Source organism: Protopterus annectens, chromosome 8.part1 (genome assembly GCF_019279795.1).
Source record: "Protopterus annectens isolate FY-2018-M chromosome 8.part1, PAN1.0, whole genome shotgun sequence".
NCBI lineage: Eukaryota > Metazoa > Chordata > Ceratodontiformes > Protopteridae > Protopterus > Protopterus annectens.
In genome coordinates, this window is record NC_056742.1 from 527,346,755 (window position 1) to 527,371,783 (window position 25,029).

The following is a 25,029-nucleotide window of genomic DNA, read 5'->3' on the forward strand; positions in this document are numbered from 1 at the left end:
AATTATAATAATAATAAAACAATAATAATACTACTAACAATAATGCTAATAATTCTAATAATAATAAAACAATAATACTACTAATAATAATACTAACAATAATAAAACAATAATACTACTACTAATAATACTACTAATAATAACAATAATAATAATAATAATAATAATAATAATAATAATAATAAAATAACAACAATAAAATCATAATAAAAATAAATACCCATTTGTTAACCAAGTAGACCCACTGGACACACAGTCCCTTTTCAGGGACAACTCAACGCTGTTGGTCAAGTGACTTACTCAAGGTCACAAAGTAGGCAAATAAGGACTGAGGGAATCAAACCCTGTACCACAGTTACTATAGCACATATTCGTAACTATCTAGAACAGGTGCCAGACATCAAACCCTGTACCACAGTTACTATAGCACAAATTCGTAACTATCTAGAACAGGTGCCAGACATCAAACCCTGTACCGCAGTTACTATAGCACAAATTCGTAACTATCTAGAACAGGTGCCTGACATCAAACCCTGTACCGCAGTTACTATAGCACATATTCGTAACTATCTGGAACAGGTTCCAGACATCAAACCCTGTACCACAGTTACTATAGCACATATTCGTAACTATCTAGAACAGGTGCCAGACATCAAACCCTGTACCGCAGTTACTATAGCACATATTCGTAACTATCTGGAACAGGTGCCAGACATCAAACCCTATACCACAGTTACTATAGCACAAATTCGTAACTATCTAGAACAGGTGCCAGACATCAAACCCTGTACCACAGTTACTATAGCACATATTCGTAACTATCTAGAACAGGTGCCAGACATCAAACCCTGTACCACAGTTACTATAGCACAAATTTGTAAATATCTAGAACAGGTGCCAGACATCAAACCCTGTACCACAGTTACTATAGCACAAATTCGTAACTATCTAGAACAGGTGCCAGACATCAAACCCTGTACCACAGTTACTATAGCACATATTCGTAACTATCTAGAACAGGTGCCAGACATCAAACCCTGTAACACAGTTACTATAGCACAAATTTGTAACTATCTAGAACAGGTGCCAGACATCAAACCCTGTACCACAGTTACTATAGCACAAATTCGTAACTATCTAGAACAGGTGCCAGACATCAAACCCTGTACCACAGTTACTATAGCACATATTCGTAACTATCTAGAACAGGTGCCAGACATCAAACCCTGTACCACAGTTACTATAGCACAAATTTGTAACTATCTAGAACAGGTGCCAGACATCAAACCCTGTACCACAGTTACTATAGCACAAATTCGTAACTATCTAGAACAGGTGCCAGACATCAAACCCTGTACCACAGTTACTATAGCACATATTCGTAACTATCTAGAACAGGTGCCAGACATCCTGTACCACAGTTACTATAGCACAAATTCGTAACTATCTAGAACAGGTGCCAGACATCAAACCCTGTACCACAGTTACTATAGCACAAATTCATAACTATCTAGAACAGGTGCCAGACATCAAACCCTGTACCACAGTTACTATAGCACATATTCGTAACTATCTAGAACAGGTGCCAGACATCAAACCCTGTACCACAGTTACTATAGCACAAATTCGTAACTATCTAGAACAGGTGCCAGACATCAAACCCTGTACCACAGTTACTATAGCACATATTCGTAACTATCTAGAACAGGTGCCAGACATCAAACCCTGTACCGCAGTTACTATAGCACAAATTCGTAACTATCTAGAACAGGTGCCAGACATCAAACCCTGTACCACAGTTACTATAGCACAAATTCGTAACTATCTAGAACAGGTGCCAGACATCAAACCCTGTACCACAGTTACTATAGCACATATTCGTAACTATCTAGAACAGGTGCCAGACATCAAACCCTGTACCACAGTTACTATAGCACAAATTTGTAACTATCTAGAACAGGTGCCAGACATCAAACCCTGTACCACAGTTACTATAGCACAAATTCGTAACTATCTAGAACAGGTGCCAGACATCAAACCCTGTACCGCAGTTACTATAGCACATATTCGTAACTATCTAGAACAGGTGCCAGACATCAAACCCTGTACCACAGTTACTATAGCACAAATTCGTAACTATCTAGAACAGGTGCCAGACATCAAACCCTGTACCACAGTTACTATAGCACATATTCGTAACTATCTGGAACAGGTGCCAGACATCAAACCCTGTACCACAGTTACTATAGCACAAATTCGTAACTATCTAGAACAGGTGCCAGACATCAAACCCTGTACCACAGTTACTATAGCACATATTCGTAACTATCTAGAACAGGTGCCAGACATCAAACCCTGTACCACAGTTACTATAGCACAAATTCTTAACTATCTAGAACAGGTGCCAGACATCAAACCCTGTACCACAGTTACTATAGCACAAATTGAACTATCTGGAACAGGTGCCAGACATCAAACCCTGTACCACAGTTACTATAGCACAAATTCGTAACTATCTAGAACAGGTGCCAGACATCAAACCCTGTACCACAGTTACTATAGCACATATTCGTAACTATCTAGAACAGGTGCCAGACATCAAACCCTGTACCACAGTTACTATAGCACAAATTCGTAACTATCTAGAACAGGTGCCAGACATCAAACCCTGTACCGCAGTTACTATAGCACATATTCGTAACTATCTGGAACAGGTGCCAGACATCAAACCCTGTATCACAGTTACTATAGCACAAATTCGTAACTATCTAGAACAGGTGCCAGACATCAAACCCTGTACCACAGTTACTATAGCACAAATTCTTAACTATCTAGAACAGGTGCCAGACATCAAACCCTGTACCACAGTTACTATAGCACAAATTCTTAACTATCTAGAACAGGTGCCAGACATCAAACCCTGTACCGCAGTTACTATAGCACAAATTCGTAACTATCTAGAACAGGTGCCAGACATCAAACCCTGTACCACAGTTACTATAGCACATATTCGTAACTATCTAGAACAGGTGCCAGACATCAAACCCTGTACCACAGTTACTATAGCACAAATTCGTAACTATCTAGAACAGGTGCCAGACATCAAACCCTGTACCACAGTTACTATAGCACAAATTAAGTAACTATCTAGAACAGGTGCCAGACATCAAACCCTGTACCACAGTTACTATAGCACAAATTCGTAACTATCTAGAACAGGTGCCAGACATCAAACCCTGTACCACAGTTACTATAGCACAAATTCGTAACTATCTAGAACAGGTGCCAGACATCAAACCCTGTACCACAGTTACTATAGCACATATTCGTAACTATCTAGAACAGGTGCTAGACATCAAACCCTGTACCGCAGTTACTATAGCACAAATTCGTAACTATCTAGAACAGGTGCCAGACATCAAACCCTGTACCACAGTTACTATAGCACATATTCGTAACTATCTGGAACAGGTGCCAGACATCAAACCCTGTACCGCAGTTACTATAGCACAAATTCGTAACTATCTAGAACAGGTGCCAGACCACTCGACCATTTAACTGGTACAGCCAATATGGAACAGAGCTGTGTATTACTGAAGCCTTCAAACAAGCTAAATATAACAATTTAAAAACAGAGATTCCTTACTCAAAAAACACAGGATGGAACACTTCAGAACTGTTATTAGATCCTGTTTCTTATAGGCTATTTAGATGCGACTCCCATCTGACTGCCAACTTTGAAATCTCTACTTGGAACTCACCACCGGAGGGAGGTAACTGCAGTCTGGGAAAACTAATACTAGAAATAACTGTCAGTGAAAGAAAATGTCGTTAATATATTAAGCAACACTTTCTAATATTGTGCAATACGCTTCTCCTGTAATTTTAACAAGACAGTCACTAACTTCCATCAAAAATAAGTTTAAAGCATGTATGAGTAGAAAATATCAATTTGAGTTACAGCAATCAAGCTTTTTCAAAGGCAGCAGGTATTAAGACTTGTCCGCTGAACTAATCAATACTTGGTAATCTTCTTAAGGCAAAAAAAAAAAAAAAAAAAGACCAGACATAGTTATGTGCATAATGGACTGGCAGTGAGCATATCATATTCTTTCCATGCTTTTGCTGACAGGTGTGCTTTCATCCATAACTACATGAACAAAAGTGCATACACATCAGTTTATCTCAACCAGTAGCTACATAAAGATTCAAAAAAAGAATTTTGTTTTGCACTAAAAAAAAAAAAAAAAACAAACAAAAACAAATACAAAACAACTCTTTATAAAAGATTATGGGATATGTCACAAAAGAATGATATAAGACTGTGTTAGCTTTACAATGCAAACAGCATGCCAAAGAAAACAATCTGCTTCTACAAACACGGCTCTGTTTAAAGAATATGCCTATATTAAGGCCAAGTAGATATTTAATTTGAAAGCACTAAGGCAAACCTTACATAGCTCGCTGACTTTTCAAGTAGTGGTAAAATAAAACAGTGAGGAAAAACACAATGAAAAAGCAATGATGATAACTGGACCAGGTAATTAGCTGAAAACAGGTAAAAGGAGATCATTAAAATATGAATTTCCTGTCCAAATCTGCATGTACAAGATCTGCTTTGCAATATGTTTTTTTATCTTGATTTTATATCACCTTGTGGTTTTACTGCTTCACTAAGGTAATGTTTTCAGTTGTTGATTGACTACATATCAGTCAGTTGCAAATTATACAATCAGATAAAATGTGTTCAAATATTTTCATTTTATTTATTTTATATATATTTTTTGCAGTGGAACAGTTGAAAACATGCTCCTAATCAGTTGATTTAAGACAATCAGAGCTAGCAGAGAGGTCAGCAGAATTAACCCATTTAAAATTGGACAAGACCTTTGTAAATAACATGCCAAGACATATTAAGATGAAGTAAAAATAGAGCTAATGTCAGAATTAGACAAGGTTAGCCCTTTGCGAGATGATTTACATTAAGTGATCTGTTCATTAGGATTAAACCATAGATATTACTATGCCAAGCTGTAGTGCTAATAATTTGGCATAGCTAATTTCGCAAAGCATAATCCAGTAATGAAGCTTGATTTTATAACCTAAGGTCAGTTTAGAGCTGGGTAATTAAGGCTGTTCACAATATTACTGATGTCTTGTATAAATATGCTAAACAGCTCAAACAAAGTTTCCTACTGCAACCTGTTTACATCTGAAAGGCTCTCTACTAAAACAAAATCAAACTGTTGCACAGAATGCTTGCAGTTAATATTTTTGACTATGGAGACACACACATACATACATATACAAACACACACACACATGTACATGTGTGTGTGTGAGATGTGTACACATCTCACAGTTAACGTACCACAATCAGTACAAGTGTGTGTGATGTGTGCAGATCTCACAGTGAACATATAATAATCGTTCCACGTGTGTGAGATGTGTGCAGATCTAACAGTTAATGTATTACAATCAGTACACTTGTGTGATGTGTGCACATCTCACAGTTAAGTCACAATAAGTGCACATACATATGTGTGTGATGTGTGCAGATCTCACAGTGAACATATATCAATACACGTGTGTGAGATGTGTACAATCACTACACGTGTGAGATGTGTACAATCAATACACGTGTGAGATGTGTGCAGATCTTACAGTGAGCATACAACAATCAATACATGTGTGTGAGATGTGTGCAGATCTCACAGTTAATGTATTACAAGCAGTATACTTGTGTGATGTGTGCACATCTCACAGTTAAGTCACAATAAGTACATATACATGTGTGTGTATGATGTGTGCAATCAATACACGCGTGTGTGAGATGTGTATAATCAAATACACGTGTGTGAGATGTGTGCAGATCTCACAGTGAACATTTTACAATACATGTGTGAGATATGAGCAGATCTCACAGTGAACATATATCAATACACGTGTGTGAGATGTGTACAATCAATACACGTGTATGTGAGATGTGTACACATCTCACAGTTAATGTAACACAATCAGTAACCGTGTGTGTAGATCTCACAGTTAACATGGTACAATCAGTACACATACATGGGTGTGATGTGTGCAGATCTCACAGTTAACATGTCACAATCAGTACACATACATGTCTGTGATGTGTGCAGATCTCACAGTTAACATGTCACAATCAGCACACATACATGTGTGTGATGTGTGCAGATCTCACAGTTAACATATCACAATCAGTACACATACATGTGTGTGATGTGTGCAGATCTCACAGTTAACATGTCACAATCAGTACACATACATGTGTGTGATGTGTGCAGATCTCACAGTTAACATGTCACAATCAATACACATATGTGTGTGATGTGTGCAGATCTCACAGTTAACATGTCACAATCAGTGCACATACATGTGTGTGATGGGTGCAGATCTCACAGTTAACATGTCACAATCAGTGCACATACATGTGTGTGATGTGTGCAGATCTCACAGTTAACATGTCACAATCGGTACACATACATGTGTGTGATGTGTGCAGATCTCACAGTTAACATGTCACAATCGGTATTATCACTCTTCTTGAATTTGTCTATAAGAAGAAGCTCATTCAAATGCCATTTTTCCCCATTTAGATCAGGATTCACTAATAATGCAAATATCATAATCACTGTCACTGTATATGATACAATACACTAGAATGAATTCATTATTAAAGCATCTATCCTTTTACAGACTGAAATGGAATGAGTTCAGGGGACACTTATGGACACGACTTTTCCATCAGATGGGTATATACTACTAAAAACTGGTATCATTTTCCCAGCTCAATCCATCAAACCAGAAGCCTCTCACAATGAAGAAAATCATCTTTGGAACAGTGTTCATTTATTCCCCAGCTATAACAAGCACGGCTGAATGATAGTAACCATTTATCTTTTACTTTCTTTCATTTTTCCATCAAAAGCTGAAATGTGCAGCTCTGCTTCTCTGAAATGCAGAAGAAAGGCTCTCATCAAACCATGGCCAGCTGCAATTTGCCATCATGTTCACTGCTACAAGAAGAAAATACTAAGTCAAACCTACCACTACTGGGAGACTATTAATCTAAATACAATATAATTTGGTACACTTTTCTTAAGAACTAGCTGAGCTTTTTATAGTGGAGACTGCAACCCTTACCTTTAAATAAGAAAGGTCACAAGACTTGTAGTGCAGATTGTGTACAGCATGCTAAGGTACCTAGTAACAGTTTTAGCACCACTTCTCTCCATGTAACAACTCCTACAGGCACTGTAAAATCTGGGCCTATCATTTTAATTGATTCAAAATGTCTAAATAAAGGCAAACAATTATAAGGCTAAAGAATGTTATAACACCAGATGGACTCTAGGATTCAGCAGAAAGTAATCACAAAGGAGACAGCAAGGGACAAGAACAAATACCACTAAATACCCTTCTGTTTTTGTAAGAAGCATCAAGAATGACTGTTTTTACTTCTACTACAAGCAGAACACAGAGCAGGGCTCAGAAACAAAATGGGTCCCAAGAAATAAAAGTATTCTTATGTTTGTGTAGGAGGGTGATATGTATATACTACAGAGGGATGCATTTTCTCCATGGAAAGGTAAGAAAATTTGAGATATAACAAAGTGGATGAATAGTTACATGCTTTGAATTACTATCTGGCCATTTAACAAATAGAACTAAGGCTATACAATATCCTAGGATTAATTCAGTCTCCATTTGCATACTGTATTATAAGAGCAAGTTATGTAAACAGATACTGCTCACAGGTCACCACAAAAAGAGAGACTTGTGCCTAAACTCTGTGTTAACATTTTACATTTGCTGACTTGCTGGGTTGTATTTTTTGGGAATCTATAGGACCAAAAATGCTTCATATAATGGCAATCGTAATACTAAAGTTGTTGAATAGAATGTTAAAATTCCATATCAATGATCTCAAATTCCCAGCTTATTGGCCTAGCAGTCAGTAAGCATTTTAATCCAGCTTTGAGGTTCTGCCTTCATTTATCATCTACTAAAAAAGTAAAAAGAAAAAATACAGAGTCCAGTTTATGATCAAAACTTCACTGACAAATGCATGTCTTTGTGGCTCAGAATATTGTTTACAGCTTGTGTGAAGATTCATTGCCAAATATTTGGTAAGGGTTTTCATTATTTTTGTCATTGTTTTGTTCTTTTACTAGGGGTCCTCCCATCTAAACCCTTAGGCCTTTTCAAGTCTATTTTGTACAACACAATAGTAATATCTTTCGGCTTTTCCCAGTTAGAGGTCACCAAAGCGGAACTCCGGTCTGCTAATGATTGGCAGTACATTTTTTTACAGTGCCGAGTTGCCAGCCCGACACCCAACCTTCAAAGAAGGCACACCCATTCACGCACGCACCTACCTGCATGTCTTTAAACATCACTAGACCGCGGGGAGGACATGCAGACTCCACACAGAAGGTGCTCCAGCTGAGCATGGAACGGGAGAACCTCTTGCTGTGAGGCAACAACGCTAACCGCTGCACCACCGCGGCCATCTATTTTGTACAACACAATAGTTTTTTTTTTTTTTTTAATCTTATGTATGAGTTTACATATTTATTATTACTATTATTGATTTATTTATTTTTGCTGACAAACAAGAAAGTAATTGCCATCACTTTCATTAAAGTACAGTTGTGTACATTTACCAAAAATGTAGATGTTTGAGTGTATTCACTGTTGCAGTCCTGACTTGTGGGATTCTCTGCTGTTGAAGCCCTTTGCCAGCCCGACTACCAGAGTAAATATTTCCCTTCTCCTAAAGCTGATGGACATCATGCCCTGATGTCAGTATACTTGGGTATAAAGGGACCCAGCTGACACCATGACGTCAGTTTTTTCTTGCCACCTAGAAAGGTAGGAAATCCCAGGATGAACCATAAGCAAGAGTCAAAGGTAGAGAAAAGGGCCCTGCAGGGGAAAAACCCAGGGGATCTTCTGGTTAGTTAATAAGATTGAAGCAGACTACGACAGTAGGCAAAAGGGGGAAGATGGGGGGAAGAAGACTGCAACAGTGAATACACTCAAACATCTACATTTATGGTAAGTGTACACAACTGTACTATGTTCTTCATGTTTCACTGTTGCAGATTTGACTTGTGGGATGATTCCCAAAGCTGAGATGAGGGTGGAAGGTAGATTATGGAGAAAAGATGATGCCTTGCAAGATGGCAGAGGCAAATCCTGCTCTAGACTTGGAGAAGGCTGTTAAGTGGTAGTGTTTGGTAGAGGTATGCAGAGATGACCAGGTAGCAGCTTCCAAAATGTTTTTGGTAGGTACTTCTTTTAGGAAGGTAGCAGTGGCCCTAATAGATTGAGTCCCGGTAGCAGTGGCCCTAGTAGAGTGTGTCCTAACAGTTTCAGGAGGCTTTTTCCCATGATGGCTGTAACAAAAGGAAATACTATGAGAGATCCACTTGGAGGTGGTCTATAAATTGGTTTCCCTTCACAGACAATGGCAAAGGACACAATGAGTTGGTCTGATTTTTTGAAAGATTTAGTTCTGTCAGTACAGAAGCTGTCTGTGCACATCCAAGGAGTGAAGGATTCTCTCTTCCCCAGTTCTGACGCTTGGTGAAGAAGGTAGGTAAGTGTATAACTTGATTTGAGGATATGTCCGTGACCACCATGGGCATAACGAATGGATTAGTCCTGAGTGACACTCTGTTTGAGTGGAATATGAGAAATGGTTCCACTGCCATGAAAGCTTGCAGCTCAGAGACCCTCCTAGTTGAGGTGATAGTAAAAAGGCAGTCTTGGAATTTAAGAATTTTAATCCAGTCAAAGCTGACGGTTCTAATGGGGGGGGGGGGTAGTGTCAATTATTCTAAAACAAAACTGAGGTTCAATGGAGGTATGGGTTGTCTCCTGGGAGGTCTGATGTGAATTACTCCCTTAAAGAATTGTTTCATCAGGGAGTGGGAAAAGATAGGAGGAAGAATAGGGATGTGGGCGGAAATGACAGAGGTGTGAATTTTGATGGAAGAAAATGATAGGCCTCTGTCCACCAGGGTAGCCAGGTAATCTAAAATGGCAGGGGTAGCCAGGTAATCTAAAACAGCAGAGATACTGGCGGAGGTAGGACTGAGGCCTTGCAGCTGACACCACATGCAGAATAATTTCCACTTGGCTGAGTATGATTTCCTAGCACTAAGCCTTCTTCCCTCCTTGAGAATGTTTTGAAATTGTCTGCTCACGGTGTGCTCAGAGGAGTATTTTGGGGATTTATCCAGGCTGACAGCTTGAGAGTCTGTAGATTGGGATACACAAACCTCCCCTTATCCTGAGTCAGAAGGTCTACTCTCTGAGGTAACGGCCACGGATTTTCATTGGTTAAACTTATTAATAGAGGAGACCACTGCTGCCTGGGGCAGTCTGGAGCTATCAAAATGACCCTTGGGCCTTCTTCCCTGACTTTTAGGAGGACCCATGGAAGAAGAGGCAGAGGAGGAAACACATAAAAGAAAAGGTGGCTCCAAAGCAAGGAGTACAAGCAGAAAATGATTGACTTCAACAATTGGATAAGTTTCTGGTGTCATTCTAAGGGGATCCAGCATCTGTCTGCTTGGGATGACATGATAGACAGACCTTCATGCCTCGCCAGAGATGGCCTACATCTGTCACCCCTAGGTTTCCAGGTACTGGCTAAGACTCTTGCCACCCCTACAGTGCCTTTTTGAGGCAGTGTTCCAAAGACCAAATTACCACCATAACAGCTACAAGTAAATGCAATCTGAGGGTCATGCTGCTCAATGCTAGAAGTCTAAATCTCAAGATGCACTAACTCGAAGCACTCCTCAAAATGGAGAACATCGTCATTTGTGCTGTAACAGAGACCTGGTTTAAAGCGGCAGAAAGCACCCCTGCGCTACCAGGCTATAATTAATTTCACACCTTTTAGCCCCAGAACATGGACTGAAGCTCCAAAGGTGGTAGTGTCTCCATATTCATAAAGGATATGCACACCTCCAGACTAGTAGCCCAGCATAATGCATCTGAGATACTTCAGGTACAACTAACATTGGGTAAGATGACGATTCATGTCGTAGCCTGCTATAGGTCCCCAGTCATGTCCCAAGACTCTCACTCCATGTTCTTAAGCACCCTGGAATCTATTATGGTCCAGCCCAACACCCTCATACTAGGCGACTTCAACTATCCCTCCATCAACTGGGAAAACTATTCATGCATCAATACATTGAACTACAAAGTGAACTGGCACTATATCTGTGTGCCCTGTTCACTCACTGCCTCACCTCAGGCTTTGTCCCTGCCGAATGGTGCACTGCTACATTCATCCCCTCTCCATAAAGGGGGAGCGACTTCAGACCCTGTGAATTATCGCCCCATTAACCTCACGAGTCTGATATGTAAGGCTATGGTGATTATCATCATGGACCTAATTAACAAGGATATTGGTAATCTCCAAATTCTGGATCCCATGAAATTTGGTTTTGTGAAAGGGAGATCAAGCCTGCTCAACCTGGTTGACTTGTTTGAGTCAGTCACCAGAGCTGTGGATGAGGGTAAGGTAGTTCATACAGCCTACCTCAATTTGGCCAAGGCCTTTGATACCATTCCACACTCAGGAATTATTGATAAACTCACAAATCTAGGCATCAACCTCTATATCACCAGGTGGGTTGCAAACTGGCTCACAGACAGAACCCACAGTGTGAAAGTAGAAGACTCCAAGTCAGACTGCAGACCAGTCACGAGTGGTGTCCCACAGGGATCGGTCCTGGGTCATCTCCTGTTTGGCATCTACTTCCCAGAAGTCTAGGCCAACATGGAGGGACTCTGGCTGACCAAGTTCGCAGATGACTGGCAAGCTGGGAGCCATTATTAACTCCCCAAGTGATGCAGACATCCTACAGAAAGACCTCACTGAGACCAATGACTGGTGTCAAAACCATGGCCTTAAGCTTAATACCAAAAAAATGCGTCATCCCCTTTGGGAAAAACTCAGTTCCCACTAATTACCACATTGATGAGAGCCCACTTGAACAATAAAGGCGTTATAAGAGATCTGAGGACACAGGTTGACAACAATCTCTCCTTCGACCACCACATTGCTACTGTGGTCAGAAAGTCCTTCTATGTAGCACATCTCAATACCATGGGTTCTGCATCCAGGAAGAAAGAGGTTATCATCTCTCTCTACTCTTCCCTCATTAGACCAATCATCGAGTATACTGCCCCATTTGGCATGTAGCTCACTAAACACAAGCAACAGCTGGAAAGGCCACAAAAGTACCTCACAAAGAGGATCCTAGGCCTTAAACACATACACGGACAAACTCAAAAAACTCCAGCTATTCTCTGTCTCATATCGTCTACTAAGAGGCGATATCTGCTTGACTTATAAAGCCATGTCTGACCCAGCTCTGTTAGAAATGCTACATCTGAAGAAGTCTCAATCCCTCCACATAATGCACACTATAGAGATTTCAATCTCATTACCACAATCAACAGAACATGCTGGAGGGACAGGTTCATAACCCAGAGACTACCCATGCTCTTGGGAAGACTTCCGATACATGTCAAGCAGAGCACCTCACTGGCCCTCTTCAAAAGAAATTTTGATGAGTGGATGGGAAATAGAAAGTTCACCCTGGGGATCACTCCATTGGCTCTACTCGATAGAGGCACTGGGAACTAACGTGGGCAGCACGATGCCAGGGCAATTCGATGGGCTAGAGTTGTAAAGGCTCCTGAGCCATTAGCCTAGTACACACCTATGAACCTATGAGAAAGCATTTGTTCCACGCTGTGGGTAGTTTGCTCCTAGAACAGAAATCTTTTCAGTTCAGCATTTTCTTTTGTGGCAAAGAGGTCTATCTGTGGGGACCACCATTTCTGGACTATGCAGAGAAATGTCTCCTGATGCAGATGCCACTCATGGGGATCCATCAAGTTCTTGCTTAGATGATCTGCTAGAGTGTTTTGAGTCCATGGGAGGTATTGTGCCATAAGGAGCAACCTCAGAGAGTGTGCTGTACCCCAGACCTGCATAGCTAGTAGACAAAGAGGGTAACTGTGAGTGCCTCCTTGTTTGCTTATGTACCACATGACTGTGGAGTTGTCTGTTTTGATTAGCAGGACCCCTGGTTTCCACTGTTCTTTAAAAGCTACTAGACTCTTAGGAACTGCCTTCAGTTCCTTCCAGTTTATGTGCTTGCTCATGAACTGAGTTTCCCATCTGCCTTGTGACTGAAGGTGCTAAAATTGAGCTTCCCCAAGCTGTCTCTAAAGCATCTGTGGTTAGAGTTTGGCCCTGAGGGGTGAACCTGAAGGAGAGACCCAGGTTCTGAGCACATGCCCAAGTCCACCATGCAAATCCCTCCCTAAGGCAAAGGATCAGCTAAATTTATTTCTCCAGGGACTATCAGTATTGGCACCACAGATTCTTGAGGTACCATAGCAGCCTGGCCAGAGGAATCATGAGAGTACAGGATGCCATGTACCCTAATGCTCTGAGGAAATCCCTGGCTGAAAGGCATTGTCTCTGCATAACGTTTTTGAAGTATTAAGTCAAGGAGGAGACCTTTTCTAGAGGGAGGAGGGCCTTTTGAAGAGAGGAATCCAGAAGAGCCCCTAGGAAAATGATCCTGGTGGATGGGTCTGTGACGGATTTGTGAAGATTTATAGTGAACCCCATGGAGATGAGGAGGTCCTAAGTGAAGGCCAGATCCTTGAGGAGCTTTGACTGACTCGTGGCTTGCATCAAGTAGATAGGGGTACATTTGGATCCCTCTTGTTCTGTAGAAGGAAATTACAGGAGCTAAACACTTTGTGAAGACCCTGGGAGCAGTAGACACGCCAAAGGGCAGTGCAGAGAATTGAAAGTGGCTGGTACCTGCTCTAAAACGAAGAAAACTTCTGTAAGATTCCTGTATAGGAATGTGCAAGTAAGCATCTTTTAGGCATAAGATGACCATTAAGACCTGGGAGTTATCATGGGAAGAAGTGTTTGTAGAGTCAACATTTTGAATTTTGCCACTAGCAGGGACTGATTGAGGAAAGACAGGTCTACAGTAGAGCACCGTAACCCTTCCTTCCTGGGAACCAAGAATAGCCTGGAATAGAACCCCTTCGCTATTTGGTGTTCTGGTACTGGTTCCACTGAGCCCTGTGAGCACAGATTGTGAATCTGAGAGAGGGCTTCTGCTCTTTGATTTTGTGGAATATCCAGGTAACCTGAGTATCTTAATGACTCTTTGAAAGTAAGCCTATAACCATCTGAGATAGCTTTCAGAACCACTTGTCTGCAGTAATGAGGGACAAATTTTCTTTAAACAAGGATAGCCTTCCTCCTATATTTTCTGGAGACAATGGGGGGTAGGGGAAATGAAGTGTCATAGCTGCTCTCTGCCAGGGTCCCATAGCCTACAACTCCCCTGCCTGAGTATTTGTGATTGATGCTGCATTTGAGGCCTTCCCCGGGTTTTCATTAGGCTGCTTTTTGATTGAGAAGGAAAGGACCAGTGTTTAATGGAAAAATTCCAACTAAACCTAGGAGGCTGAACCTGGAGGAAGTCCTTGACAGTTTGCATAGATTTTGCATTATCTTCCATCTTTTTGATCACTGCCTCAGCTTTTTTCTCAAAGAAGAATTCCTTATCCATGATACATCTAGAAGTTTGGATTTGACATAGTCTAGTAGGGTCTATTCTCTAAGCCAAGCATGGCTTCTAATGACAGAGCCAGATACAGCAGCTCAGCTAGAAGCCTTTAAAGCATCACAGATTCAAGTCTAATGAGCGTCTAGCCACCTTGGAGCTGGAATGGCAAATGTCCAACAATTCCTTGGAAATGGTCCTGTCCTCCAGGAAGGATATCTTTTGCTTCATTTTATCTAAAATACTTTGTTGTATTTTATCATACAAAACTGGCAGTTAAGGGCCCTCATGGCTTGGGCAGCAGAAGTGTAGACTTTTTTTTTAACCAAACCTATCAAGGGTCCTGCTTTCTTTGTCAGCAAGTAAAGTTTTTTTTTTTGTAGAGCTGGCCCTTGTTCCCTTGAAACCTGAAGTGACAACTTCTGGCTCAGCAGAGGGGTTTTTGAAGCAGTACGTATGTGAGTTCACCACCCTGTAAAATCCTGTCTGGTTTTCGAGGGGCTGGAGGTAGTGAATCTGGATTCAGGGAAGATCCAATAAAAACATCTTCTGTCACCTCCAGTTCAGGAGGAATAGACAAAATTTTGTGTTCTGGGAGGTCAAGGAACTCCCTAACCCTCTTTTTAGATTGTGGGTATTCCTGTGCCTCTCACTGGAAATGTTCCCTCATGGCATGGAGTGTTTCTCCAAAAGTAATGTCTTCAGGAAGTGAAGCCGAAGGCAGATTCTCTTCAGAATCTGAATTTTCAAAAGAAGCAAAGAAGGGTCCCTCCTCAGAGACAGATTCCTCCTGGTCAGAATCCTCATCTGTCATCTGAATCAGGAGGTTCAAAGAAAACTTCAGGGATAGGATCCTTCTTCCAAAGGGGGGTGCCTAGCTCTATGGGGATAAGGTCTTCAGCTAACCTGACCAGGTCCTGCTGATATCCTACTGCATGGAAACCAGTAGACCTAGGCATAAGGCCTGAGGAACCCTTCTTACAGATAGCTTTGGCCTTGGGCCTAGCTATGTCCGCAATCCTGATGCCAGTTTCTTTGTAAGGCAGAATTGATGCAGGCTGATGCCTCAAAGGAATACCACAGGTAAAAGATCGATCATCAGAAGCAGAGGTCTGCTGAACGACTCTGGACCTAACTGACAAATTGAAAGCCAAGGTCTGTGCAGAAGCTGAGGAACCTGACAGCATGATGGACTCTGCAAAGGTCTCGACAGAGGCCTGTGCCACAACCTCATTCACAGAAGGGGGCTGTAAAAGTGCCTCACCTTCCTCATCAATAACAAGCCTTGGGGGACTGGCAAACAGTGAACAGTTGTCCGAGGCCCTAAGCTTGGGTCTTTTTTCCTTGTCCATCATATGCTTAGGGAGTTCAACCTAAGGTCAACCAGTGGCCACCAAACGATATGAGGAAGATGGAAGACCAAGATGCTTAGTTAAGATTTCTGCCCTACATCTGATAGTCCTAGAATTGAAATGGGCGCAAAAACGACAACTAGGGATGTCAAGATCTGGGTCTAGACAGGTGACATGCAAAGTATGAAAGTCTCGGTCTGGGATTTGCTTATCACAGCGGAGATGGTTGTTAACCTTATCTGAACGAGTTCCCCAATGAGGTACTTAGGTTTAGAAGACTTCTCTGTGGTGCGGACCAACTGACACACTGAAACACTGCTTTGGGCTGCAATGGCAAGAAAAGACTGATGTCATGGCGTCAGATGGCTCCCCTTATCCCCAAGCGTACTGACTTAGGGCAGGATGTCTGCCAGCCTTAGCAGGAGGGAGGGCCGGCCATGGGCTTCCACAGCAGAAAATCTCACAAGTCAGGACTGCAACAGTGAAACACGAAGAACATCTGGTTTTGGAGAAACTGGAGCATCTATTGTAGGGAGGTTTAAAAGGGTCATATTTTAGCTGAAAAGGGGGGAAATTATACAACTTGTTACAGGTATGGTGGTTGTTGCAGGTTTTTTGGAGTGCATATTTTAATTGTAGTGTAAAATAAATGAAATGTAGTCAGGTATTAAGAACAAAGGCTATATGCTTCTGAGACATATAACTGTACATTCCAGACCATTAAGAGTCAATGTATGAAATCAGACTTGTATAACAAGTTGAAGAGCAACATATCTCAGAGTATTCTACTTTGTCTAAGGTACAGTGATCTCAGAGCTAGTACATATAAATAGTGGGGTGTCAGGAAAGTGGGGGGATGCTCCCATGGAAAAAATTTAAAACAAGAACAGCAAATTTTGACATTCTCTGTTTTAATATCCTTGTTATTTTTGTAATTTCAGATCTCACACTTAAGTCTCAAAATTACTACTATAGGCGGTCATGTCATGCTGGCACTTCTGCTCGGGAAGGATTGCCTAAGGGGGTTTTTACTCCTTTGCTTCTTGGAAGGTTTGGGTACATATGTATATTTGTATCATATTGTACCTGGGTGCTTCTTAGAATAAATCAGTTGGCAACATTCTTTAAAAATGGTTTTGCTACTGTATATCTGAAAGTGTCACTGTGATAATGAAAGCTAAGCGGGAATGTATTTTGTGTCAGGTACAATTGCACATCTCAAAGTAATGCCATGTTGTCAGATGAACAGTAGTGCTACTTTCTAGTAAAAAGGTTTCATATCATTCTTACTAACAATGTTTCAAGTTTTTTTTTTTTTTTAACTTTCGCCGGAAGGGCTGTGTACACATTCACATTTGTGTTTATGGTATGGGACTACATGTCAGTGCACGTCTGTCAGTAACGGCCTTTATACGTGATCTTGATGTCCTACATCCACTGTGCAACTGAAAGGTTGTTACTGAAAATAAAGGCCTGTATCAGGTGGAACTGCTTGCTTCACAGTGTTTTGTTGTCAGATTTATAGTTATACGTACTTTTATACAACATATGGATAAGTGACGGTTCAGAAATGGAAATGTCACTGTTACTCTTCTGCTGCGGAAGGACGATTATCTGAAAGCCTTGTGTTTTGTTATTATTTAAATGTGCTGTTAATATTTGTGTTTTCTACGACACTTGCATTGTTTAATACAAGCTGTCAAAAAGGTTACAGTTAACACAGTGAACTATCTTGCACAATAATTTTTTTTAATTCCTATGATTCTTTTTTCCTTTTCCTTTTTTGTTTATTTATGCATTTACTTATTTTGTTGCCATTCCTCAGCTAAGTGTGGTCAACATCAAGTAGTGCTCAAATCATCTATGGATGGCGCAGCGGTTGCATTGTTGCCTTACAGCAAGAAGTTCTCCAGTTTGATTCTCTGCTGGGGTGTCTTCTGTGCAGAATCTGCATGTCCTCCCTGTGTTCATGTGGGTCTCGTCCAGGTGCTCTGGTTTCCTCCCACGTTACAAAGACACACATCTGGAGCGTTTCTCCCCGGGCCTCCACTGAAAACTGTCTTCATTCCAAGTCGGACTTTCCCAGTAAACAAATGTTAAATAAAAAAAAAAAAATAATAAATAAAATCTAAGCCTGAAACCCCTCCCCTGTTCTACATCTCTGACTTTCATGTAAAACAGTCTGAAGTAACAAGGGTGGATAAACAGCCCGAGTACTTGGCTGTAAAGCGTGTGCAGATTAAAGTACGCTTCTTAATAAAATAATGAGAAAGAGAGAAAGAAAGCATGCAGATTACTAAACAGGTGATAAATTTGGTACAGAAAAATACAACCAGCAGTGACTCTGACTGAAATGGATTTAAGGTAACCAAAATAAAACATAAAAGTAAAAAAATCAGCTTGCGCACACAGGAAAAGAATGTATACAGCCATTAACATTTAAATGACACATCTTAGTGCTGAATGCCCAAGAATATTTTGAAAGGAAATGTTGCTGAAATAGTGCAAAAGCTACCAAGTTCCAGTCATAGGCTTATGGATAATTACAGTAATTATTATAACATTGAAGTAAATTAGGACCTAGCTCCAGGGCAAAGCGATATTTCGCCCTGACTACAATTCTGATGACCAGACTTCAACTACCAGCTCAGGTACTAGATAAGACAGGTGGGAAGGGTTCATAGGTGTATAGTCATATACTAGGCTAATGACCATCGAGGCCTTTGTAAGCATCCCATTTGTAACTTGCAAGTTTATATGCTTTAAGGGATATATGTAAATTAGGGTTAGGCTGCCCCCACCCATTAAAGACATAGGTGCTAGACCTAGGTTGCATTTCCAACTTGTCATCCACTGGTTCAGGTTTCTTGTGATAGGGTTAGGGAAGAGGTCTGCTTTGTATTAATGGGAATCCTGTTCCTGAGAAGGGGAATTCTCTGAGATACATACCTGTCCCTCTGATGTGTCCTATTTATATCACAAGGAAAGTTTAAATACACATATTGAGTAATTCTGATGCTATTCATGTTGTGGTTATGTAAAAGGTCCATCAAAGCAGGATCCAAGGATGCCTAGTATGCTAGGCACAGATCACCTCTCAACAGCCTGTAGGAAACAGAGTATATAGATAGGAGTTTGTGGCAATATGCAGAGGACATACTATTTATGCCCTGTATTCTTTTTGTAAAATTCTGTGGATGTTCCAGTTGTTGCATGTGCCTGAATAGGTTCGTACTGAAGGGGGTCATGTACTTAATGACAGATCTGATAAGGGCCTAATACAGTGGAATGATGACTTCCTTGGACTTGTATGTCATACCCATGCTTAGACGTTTAGCAACATGGAATGATTTCCTTATCAAAATCCCTTACTATTGGTTCTATGTTTAAGGATGTGTTACCAATGAAGTAATTTCTAAGGCTGTTTGACTTCCCAAAGGGTATTATGCATTTCTTGGCACTGAGTTATAAACACTGGCTTTGCACATGTCATTTGTCTGTGCTAGTCCTTCCTGTAGAAGGTCAGTGCCTTGGGGGATTCTATGACTGCTCCTAGTTTGTAATCATCTGCAAACTTGATCAGACAGAGGGCCCTGACATTGGCCTTGATTTCTGAGAAGCAGGTGCAGCACAGATCACGGAGGACTGCTACTGATGGGCTTCATTGCGGAGGTGGTCTCCTCTGCCTTAATTTCCTTGGTCCTTTCTGAGAGTCAGCTGACTATCTACTGAGTAACACAGGAGTTTATGTCTGTACCTGTGAGTTTGTTTAAAATGGCATATTGTGATTTTGTATCAATGCCTTAGCCAAATCAAGGTAAGCAGTACGCACCATTCTGCTCTCATCCATTGCCGAATCAAGGTAGGCAGTATGCACCATTCTGCTCTCATCCATTGCCAAATCAAGGTAGGCAGTGTGCACCATTCTGCTCTCATCCATTGCCAAATCAAGGTAGGCAGTATGCACCATTCTGCTCTCATCCATTGCCGAATCGAGGTAGGCAGTATGCACCATTCTGCTCTCATCCATTGCCGAATCGAGGTAGGCAGTACACACCATTCTGCTCTCATCCATTGCCAAATCAAGGTAGGCAGTTATGCACCATCCTGCTCTCATCCATTGCCGAATCAAGGTAGGCAGTACACACCATTCTGCTCTCATCCATTGCCAAATCAAGGTAGGCAGTTATGCACCATCCTGCTCTCATCCATTGCCAAATCAAGGTAGGCAGTACACACCATTCTGCTCTCATCCATTGCCAAATCAAGGTAGGCAGTACACACCATTCTGCTCTCATCCATTGCCAAATCAAGGTAGGCAGTACACACCATTCTGCTCTCATCCATTGCCAAATCAAGGTAGGCAGTATGCACCATTCTGCTCTCATCCATTGCCAAATCAAGGTAGGCAGTATGCACCATTCTGCTCTCATCCATTGCTGAATCAAGGTAGGCAGTATACACCATTCTGCTCTCATCCATTGCCGAATCAAGGTAGGCAGTACGCACCATTCTGCTCTCATCCACTGCCAAATCAAGGTAGGCAGTATGCACCATTCTGCTCTCATCCATTGCCGAATCAAGGTAGGCAGTATGCACCATTCTGCTCTCATCCATTGCTGAATCAAGGTAGGCAGTATACACCATTCTGCTCTCATCCATTGCCGAATCAAGGTAGGCAGTACACACCATTCTGCTCTCATCCACTGCCAAATCAAGGTAGGCAGTATGCACCATTCTGCTCTCATCCACTGCCGAATCAAGGTAGGCAGTACGCACCATTCTGCTCTCATCCATTGCCTTGACGAATGTCTCAAAGAAGCCTCCCAGGTGAGTAGGCATGATCTGTCCTTGGCAAAGACAAACTGGTTAAGGATCCAAAGTCTGAAGGTTTTCAATGCCATTATTAATCATTTCCATGAAATGTTTTCTATGGCTTTGCATATGAGAATAGTAAGACTTGTGGGTCTGAAGTTCCTGGGGTTCAAACAGAGGGATGACTGTTGCAGTCCTCATCTGCATGGCACAAGGCTTGTTTAGTCCTGACAGATCATGTTTCAAGCTATTTAGGAGAAATCCTGAGATATTATCCGGGTCCACTGATGCAGTGTTTTTTGCCTTAGAGTGTATATCTAGGACCTACACCTTAGTGATTGTTGAGGGGCAGGTTGTGTGATGGTATTTCTGGGGAGCAGCCGGGGGGGGGTATTATAACTGGAGCAGAATTTGTTGGTTAGCAGATTTGCTGCATCTTCCAGCTCTATGTACCAGTTCTTCACACTGCTGTGTATTGCCTTTGAGATTTCAGACACAGCTAAAGAAAGCCTTGTGGTTGTCCTTTGCCTGGCAGGCTATCTTTACCTCAAATCTGGCTTTAGTATATTTAATTTGCCCTCTCAGTTGTTTGTTGCTGACAGTGTTTTAGTCATGCTGGACACAAAACTTCCTAATCTTGCTACACTTTTTCCATTTGTTGTACAACCTGTTTATAGTTGGATTCCTCCAGGGCGGCTGTTTTATTTATTTATTTATTTTTATTTATTTATTTTTTTTTAGTTAGTTCTGGGCTTACTTCCAGTAAGTACAGCTGTCTTTATGCATTTGACATGACTATAACATAGGTTCATAGGCACGTACTAGGCTAGCTAACACTGTGGTCCATTTTAAACCTAGCCAATTTCCATCAAAGGTGAGAATTAAAACCTTTACTTTGTGTTTGTGAGGTAAACACTGTGAAGGCTGTCAGCCTAACTAGATAGAATTTTGTAGATAATTCTATGTCACTGTAAATATTAATATAATCCACAGGCTTGTTTTTACAAATGTAAGAAAACTGTGTTATATGCTGAACTTCAGAAATGTAACCACAGTGCACCCTGCTGGAAGAAAGCTGTTAAGGAAAGAACTACAACTGTGTTTGATCTCAAGCTCGGAGACAGGATGTCTGAGCTAGCAAATTCTTTCTGTTGTTATTAAGACAGAGATAATTGCTAGATTTTACATGTAGAAGTGTCCTGTCTAGCTAGGCAGGCAGCCTTCACAAACACCATAACCATTGTGCCAACCCCCAACCCAAATTTTGCATAAACAGCTGTGTTTTTAGGGTTTGGGTGGGCTTGACATTTTGAAAAGTTATTACTTAGCAGTAGGACGTTTGCCTTAGAATACATCCTAAATGTTACAGGGTTACTGGGGGGGGGGGGTCACAGAAGTGATTTTCATTATGAAGGAGACAACTTTGTGGTCTGACCTTACCAGAGAGGACACTGAGAGAAACAGCATCCTCTCATGTTTGTGAGTATCAGCTTGGGTATGTTTGCACCTCTAGTGAATGTATGGACCAAAGAGTTCATATTTAAAAAGTCCATAAATCCCAAGGCCTGTAAGTCTGGGGTCATGTAAGCATCCCATGTGAAGCTTTTCTACTGTTGGAATAGTTGAAGTCACCCATGAATATGGTACTGGGTTAAATAGTGATGGTCTCCATTAAACAAAGTATGAGTTATGCATTTCTTGGGTGGTACAGGGTGACTTATAGCTTGCAAAGATATAATATGAGATTTTGCCTTTAAAAATCAGAACTTTTTCTTTGACTAGTCTTATAGTGAGCTTCTTGTTGATATAAACTGAGACACTTCTACCTTTGGTCCCTGCTTGTGCAGTAGATGGCATGAATTTGTGAAAGACATTGTAGCCCTGTACTGCCAGGATGCTGTTTACGGCTTTAAATCATGTCTCATTACATGCAGATATGTCTACATTCTCCAGGCTTAGGAGAATGTGGAGGGGATGGAGTTTATTGTTTAGACTACTGGCATTGAGCAATAACACTTCAGATTCCCTTGGGTTGGTTTTGCTATGTTGGAAGGTTGGTCAGTTTGGCATTGCCTTAAAAAGATGCTATTGGGGGAGGACAATGTTTTAGCCAATATTCAAATGCCTACAGGGGACATGTGCAGATCAACCTTGGTAACGCAACATGGTCTGTTGACCATATCCTCTCATGCTGACAAATATTGTACCCCCTTAGAATGACACCAGAAAATAAGCCAGTTGAAGAAGTCAATTATAATTTGTTCATATTGTGGCATTCTAATGCCACTAGAATTGCAGTCCCAGTCTTCGTCATGTCAAAACATACTTTAGTTAGCTAGGAGTGAATGGTACAAGAAACAAATCAAACAACTAGCTACAAAAACAAATTCTAAGGTAGATAAGCCAACAGCAAGGAACACACTCTTGTAGGTGATTTCAAAGTGCACAAGCAGCAGTTACACCAAAGAAAAGCAAATACACTTTATAGTGATGAGATGTACAAAAACACAATAAAATAATTTGGAAATATAGCAGCAGTCTTCAGAAATAGCTTAGAAAATTGCAATATTTCAATTTACAGTACTTATATTAGTGTGGATAGCACCAGATACAATCTGAACACTATGAGAACACAGGAAAGGAGGTCAAGCATTTGAGCTCTATGAAACTGAGACGAGATGAGAAAACAAACTAAATTTACAGACTCAAAGACAGGTAACTAAATCAATTAAAAAGCAATCTGACCAATGAAACAATCTCACTTTAAGCCTCCATGGGTGTTTCCCAACTCGGACAGGCCAGGCTGGTTTTCTACTGCCACTAGAATTGCAGTCCCAGTCTTCTTAATGTAAAATATCCTGAGCATATCCAAACAATCCTACCTTGGTTTGTGATTTACTGTGGAGTTGACTGGTAAGAGAAGTTTTATTTGAATTTATATCGCATTTGTTGTCAATCACTGTTTTTAACTGTTTGTATGTAGGAAGGGATAGTTTGTAAACAAGATTTACTTTGATTCATATTTTGTTGTTTTTACCTTTAATTTCACTGCTGATTGTTAGAAAGAGATAGGTTTTATACAGGCAAGCTATAGCCTCCCCAAGGGGCCTAGACAGCTGTAAATTCACACAGACTGCAGAGAGGAAAATCCCGATCATATCTAAACCATCCTACCTTGGTTTGTGATTTACTGATCTTTACTGTTAAAAAGAAGTGCGACTGCTAGCAATAGTGAGCAGAAGCTACTGGTCAAAGGAATTATAACTTTTGTTTGGCTTGCAGAACTTGTATGGTCAGAACAATTTTACTGTACTTAATTTATTATTTAGTTGTATATTGCTGGTATGATTTTTTGTGATAGAAATTGATTTAAGATCCTTTGAAGTCTGTGGTTACCGATTTTGATTAGTCTTTTCTTTTACAATATTTTATTCATTTGAAGCCGAATATGGATTCCTTAAATGAGTATGCAATTAACAACTTGCTAATGCTCACATTTTGTACAGCGTAATAAATGCTATGCATATTTAAAGGTAACAGTTGATAACACTGGTGATCTGTGTTCGTCTGTCAAAAGTTGGATGATGATTTGCTTACCGTCGTTAGAAGTAAATCTAGACTTGATGCTTGCATTTGTGCAATTGGCATGGCTCAGAGAATGGTTGTTTCATATATTAATGACTGGACTGGTGAAATAAATAATGTTAGGCACAGAACAAATATTACACATTTAGGAAATGATGCATCTATTGTCTGCAAAGGTCATTCAACCTCTACGAAACAAGACGATGCCCCTGACAACTTTGGAATTCTGGATGCAAGTATTCAGCAATTTGAGGATCCAGTTTGTTTAGAAGGAAACAAAGAAAGGAAGGAAGGAAGAAGTTCTCAACAAATAACAAGGAAGAAAAATAAACTGATTAATTTAATAAATGTAAAGGAAAGAGAATATGTAGTAAAAAGGACACTGCTTTGTGATGTGACACACAGGTTACAGGAAGTGATATTTTTATATCAGAAAACATTCAGTCTACAGAAAAAGGCATCATTTTTCCAACAGAGAATGTAGAAAAAAGAGGCAAGGGGCAGGTGAAAAGGAAGAAATCAAACTGAACGTGGAAGGATTGAAGAACATTACTGTAAGAAAAAAGAAGAGAAAGACAGATGTTGACTACATGGCTCAAGCTGTGGATTTA

At 40.7% G+C, this 25,029-nt stretch overlaps 1 protein-coding gene across 3 annotated transcripts in view; it reads right to left on the bottom strand.

The window, feature by feature from the left end:
- Nucleotides 1-25,029, bottom strand: part of DUS2 (dihydrouridine synthase 2) — a 1,571,638-nt gene that overhangs the window by 393,718 nt on the left and 1,152,891 nt on the right. The gene's annotated exons all lie outside the window — the stretch shown is intronic.